Raw genomic sequence first — 6,000 nt, forward strand, 5'->3', positions numbered from 1 at the left:
TATCCATGTTTCCCTTTCCCCCTCTCTAAATAAGTGAAATGTTAAAAAAAAAAAAGCTGAGACACTAAAAGGGTAGAGTTCAGACTAAAACAGTCACAGAACACCAGAAGACCTATCCAAATAAATGAAGTTTCCGCCTATGCTGCTGCGACAGGAAAAACTCAGTTCCCTTCCTGTGTTTCTCCTTTACTCTCACACCACTCTCACTCGGTACTTCTCTGTGACACCGGCTGGGTATCCTTCCATTGAACTCAATTCTGACACTATCTACCTAGAGACAGCTTCAGACTCCACCTGCGAAGGTCTCAGTCCCACCAGACCACCTCCTCCCCCCGTCAGATGCCAATCACAAATCACCTGTGCTTCTGACCAATCAGCTTTAAATAAGAGGTTCCCACAACCGCCTCCTTGGGTTTGATGAATTCGCTAGAGCAGCTCACAGAACCCAGGAAGAGTTTCCTTACTGTTTACCAGCTTATTGTAAAAGATATGATGAAGGACACAGATGAGCATCAGACGGAAGAGCTGCACAGGGCACACATGTGGGAAGGGGTCTAGGGTGGTGTCCTTGCTCTTTCCAAGCCCTCCACTCTCCCAGAATCTTCACATGTTCGCCAGCCCAACCCAGAAGCTCTCCAAAACCCACACTTTGGGGATTTTTATGGAGGTTTCATCACTTCTGCATGATGATCATGAACTCCATTTCTGGCCCCTCTCCGCCCTCTGAATAATGAGGGCAGGGCTGAAATCCACGCTTCTAATCATGGCTTGGTCTTTCTGGGGACCAGCCCCCACCCCGGAGCCCACCAAGAATCACCTCATTAGAACAAAAGACACTGCCATCGCCCAGGGACTCCCGAGGGGTTCAGGGGCCCCGTGTGAGGAGCAGAGCTCCCGTGTCCAAACGGCAGACGCTCCTGGTGCTCTGACCATGTAGGAAATTGCAAGGGTTTGGGAGCTCTGTGCCAGGAAGGAAGATAGATAGAGAGACAGATAGACAGATAGACAGATGACAGATAGACATTCATACAGGGTCGGGCCCAAATAATGTCCCTTTTTTATTACAAAATATTTTATCACAAAATCATAAGCATATAATTCTGTAACATAACAATATCACACTCAAGCACACCATATGACATTTTAGGTGAAATATTCAAATTACAACTATAAATTATTATACCCATGTTATTACCCTACCAACCACACTCAAGAAGGCATTACTTCTGCGAGACCCTGTAAATATGTGTTTGTGTATATATTATATATTGTCTATAAGTATTATAACATTATCTCATAATTGTCTATTACAGTTCATTGTCAAACCAGCTGGACATTTGGACAAAGTTTTGGTTTTTTAGATTTTATTTATTGATTTTCAGAGAGAGGAGAAGGGAAGGAGACAGAGAGGGAGAGAGACATCAATGTTCAAGAGAAACATTGATAGGTTGCCTCTTGCACGCCCCAAAATGGGGACCTGGCCCACAACCCAGGCACGAGCCCTGACTGGGAATCTAACTGGCAACCTTTTGGTTCACAGGCTGGCAGTCAATTCACTGAGCCACACCAGCCAGAGCTGGACGTTTTCAGAATGGTTGGCCTTCACATAAAAACCAGATAGCAAAAGTAAAATTTAAAGTAGGGGTCTCAGACGGGGCTGTGAGCCTACCGAATGGAATGCATGAGCCATGAGTATTCTGAGGGTCTGGATGGAACAGGCCAACCTGGGTTTCACAGGTAAGCCCCAAACCAAGTTTCAAAGGCAGCTGACTGTTCAGGGTAAAGACATTGTGTTTGAGCAGCTGCTCACGCTGCACAGTGCACCCTGGGGTGAGCAGCGGAGGGATGAATGGCCTTCCCAGCAGTGTAGAAAGCCCAGACAGAAACAGGTGAGGAGAGAAAGGCTAGAGGGCAGATGGGAGCATCTTGGGGCGGAGACGGCTTTGGACATCGGTCAGGCTCTGGTCTTTACAGCTCCCTCTGCAGGGCCAGGCTCTCTCTCTGCAGATGTACCCAGGTGTGACTCTAGCCTGGAGCAGATCTCCTGTGAGCTTCCCCCATCCCTTCCAGGAACCTGCAGCTGTCAGGGGATGTGCTTATTCACTCATTCATTCAAACACGTGTTGAGCATCTGCCTATTTCAGATGCTGTGCGGGATGCCAAGAATATGAGGATTCTTAGGACTCACAATCCAGAAGTGTTAACAGATAGTTCTAGGATCATGAAAATACGCGTGAGAGTGAAACACCACATTTTTCCCTGGAAAGAAGTGCTCTTAATCAATAGCTGGAGAAATAGCAGGTGAGGGATTAGAGCAGCAATTTTCAACCTTTCTCAACTCACCGCACACCTACACTAATTACTAAAATTCTGCGGCACACCAAAGATAGATTACATCTTTGCCAATCTGACCAAAAATTAGGTATAATTTTGATTCATTCACACCAGACAGCTGTTGTATTGGCCATTGTCTTTTTTTTTTTTAATGTGACAATCTCAGGGAAAAGAGATCAGTGCTCCTGACTGAATAGTCAGGTATTTCATGTTTTAAAAATGCTTGCGACCCAGGGATTGAAAATCACAGGATTAGAGCGGTGGTTCTCAACAGGGAGTGATTTTGCCCCCTGGTGGACAGACCTCTACAACGAAGAGTTGTCTACTCCGTTGGAAAACCGTGAACGGGACCGTTAAAGAGGGTAGAATCTGCGGCTTCTCGTAACCAGCGGATGTGCGGGTGATGGAGAGGGAAAGGAGGAGGCGAGGCGGACTGGCATGTCCCATCTTGGGGAACGGGGGGCTGGAGACTTGGGCCATCACTGGTGGCCAGGCCATCAGGAGCAGGTTCCTGCGAAGGCCGGAACGTCAGGATGGGACCTGCTGAATAAAGTTCCTGTGGGACATCCGAGGAAAGATGGGTGAGTGGTCTACAACCCCACTACTCAAAGTGTGGTTGGTGGACCAGGGGCATGGCTATTACTTGAGAACTTCTAGAAATGCGGTGTTCCGGGCCCTACATAACCATCTTTTATTTTAAAAAGACGGATGATTCACACGCACGCTCGCATTTGAGAAGCGGTGGTCTAATGCACAAGAGACAGTCAGGGTGGGGGGCGGGTCATTTTACATTATTGCTTATTCTTCCAGCAAGCCTGAGGCATAAGTGTCGTCCGAGCCACTGTGTCTGGTCGTACAGGTGGTACGTGGCACAAAGGTGCGTGGCCGAGGATGCCATTTGACATTTACCCTGGAGGAAGGAATGCATTTTTCTTACCCTGCTTGCCAAGTAATGGGCACAGGGGCTGTGACCACCCAGAACGTGGATTGCCCTAATTTGCACAAAGGCCCGATGGCCTAGCACTGGCCCTGGCTACCACCCAGTTCCACACCCCCTTACTTGCAGTTTTGAAGTCTATAAACCCTGAAAAGCAAAAGCTTTTTCCTAGATTTTCAGCAAGCTCCCTTGGCAGCAAAACTGACCTTAACTAACACGAGACTAATTATAGTTTTTATTTATCCCACTTACTGTGAAAATTCAAACATTTTCCTGCAGAAAAGGTGCATGTGCTTTCTTAAGGGGGACCCTACTGGAGTATTAAGTAATACAAGCTGTTTACACAGCGTTCTTTTTCTAAAATTTGAACATTTCTGAATTCTAAAACACATCTGACCCAAGGCTTTCAGATAAGAGCTGTGAACTTGCACTACCCCAGTTTCACAGATGGGGAAACTGAGGCTCAGAGAGGTTAAGTACACGAGGCAGCCAAGGTTCAAAGTTCCTACTCTTCCTGCGCCACACGAGCTCCAAAAAAGCTCATTGACACGCACCGGTCAGTGCACAGCCCCGGCCTTTTCCTCGCAGACAAGGTCTGTTTGCAGACAGAAGCCTGGGTCAGAGGCGCAAGGATCCGCCTTTCGCGTACATCTCCTGTACCGCCATGCCAGCCACTGTACTTGAATGTCGCACTTCTGAACAAGCCTCTGAGTGTTCTGACAGCACTGAGCCCAACGGCAGGCGGCCTGATGGAAGCATCCATCAGCTGCAGCCTCCTTGGCAGGCACAGAATCCCAGCCCTATCGCAAAAGAATGAAAGCGACGGATTCTCATTGGGCCTGTGATCGAGACGAACCAAACGAGAGCAGAACAGCAGGGATGGTCTTCCACTGTGCTCTCCTCATTTACCAGGCCGCAGTCTGCTGTGACAGCAGCGGGGTCCGATGCCAATTCCTTCTTGAAAAGGCGCCCGTGAGCTTGGAGAGCGCAGTGCCTGTCATCTCTTCAGAACCCAGGGTAGCTCCTGATTCCTCTGCTCTTTCAACAAAGAACAGATATGATTCGGACAGAAATAAACCAGGAGCTAGAAATGAGGAGCCAGACAGGAGTCGGTGTGCCATCTCTGAAATTCTGCAAACTCTCCAATTAGATTCATGTGATACACTCAGGTCCAGGTTCTTCCCTTTCAAGCGTACACGGTGCGGCGTTGCCGCGAGGTGAAGGTTGGAAGTATGGCATCTTGTCTCCAAAATCAATGGCTATCCGTCACCTATTTAAGTGAGCTTAAGCTTTTATTTTAAAAAGTTTGTTTTAAAAAAAAATCTTTTAAAATACTTCAGTGAATATTGAGCTCAAAATTATCTTCTGATTCTTTTTTTATTCTTCCCATTGTATATACATGAATTACACATTTATATATATTTATCACTACATATATAGTGATAAAATATATATATATAGTGATTATATATATTTTTTAATCCTCACCCAAGGACATTTTTCATTGCTTTTAGAGAAAGAGGAAGGGAAAGAGAGAAACATCAATGCGAGAGAGAAGCATAGATAGGTTGCCTCCCATATGCTCCCCGACTGGTTGTACGGCCTGACCCAAATCCGGGACTGGAGATCAAACACACAACCTAGGTATGTGCCCTGACTGGGAATCGAACCTGCAACCTTTCGGTTATGGAAAAATGCTCCAACCAACTGAGCCACACTGGCCAGGGCCCTTTATATTATTTACCTATACATATTTACCTATCTTCTCTAAAGGACCCATTAAAAAATTGGCTTGTTTTATCATTGAGATGTAAGAGTTCTTCATAGACTTTGCATAACAGTCCTTTATCAAAAGTGTTTGGCAAATATTTTCTCCCAGTCTGTGGCTTGCCTTTTCATTTTCTTAACAGTATCTTTCAAAGAGGAAACATTTTCAATTCTGATGAAGTCCAATTTATCCATTTTTATTTTATGGCTGGTTGTGTCCCATTTAATAATTTTTTTCCCCAACGAAGGCCTCCAAGAATTTCTCCAATGTTTTCTCATAGAAGTGCCACAGTTCAGCTCTTACATTCAAGCCTACATCCATTTAGAGTGGATTCTGTACACGGTATGAAGTAAGGGCCATAGTTAAGAACATATGGATGTCCAGTTTCTCTGGTGTCATTTGTTGATGCTCACGTTGGTGCCTTTGTCAACAACCAGTGACCACAAACACACACACACAATCAAGTGACCACATATGGGGAGGGGTGGTATTGTTCTGGACTCTGCTCTGTTTCATTGATCTGTATGCCTGTTCTCATGCCGATATCACCGTCTTAACTATTGGAATTTCACAGTAAGCCTTGAAGTCTTAGGTGATTTCCTCCAGGATGCTTTTTATTTCTTACATTGTATTGCCCATGACCTCCAATGCCAGGTCTAGTAGAAGGGGTTAGGAGGAAAGTTTTTAGCTTTTCACTTCAGAGTTCGAATGCAGCTCTAGGTCTTTTTCTCAGCAAGTCGAAGTGACCAATTCACTATTTTATTGTGAATTTTGTATCTATGTTCATGGGAAATACTGTCCTGGAGTTTTCTTTTCTTGTAATGCCTTCATCTGGTGGCAGGGTAACTAATGCTGGCCTCACAACATGACTTAGGAAGCATTCCTTCTATTTCTAGAAGAATCTAACATCTTGTCATTTGTTTCTATTATTGTCTTTCATTTTTACTTTTCTTCTCTTTTC

This window comes from Desmodus rotundus, chromosome 3 (genome assembly GCF_022682495.2).
Source record: "Desmodus rotundus isolate HL8 chromosome 3, HLdesRot8A.1, whole genome shotgun sequence".
Taxonomy (NCBI): Eukaryota; Metazoa; Chordata; class Mammalia; order Chiroptera; family Phyllostomidae; genus Desmodus; species Desmodus rotundus.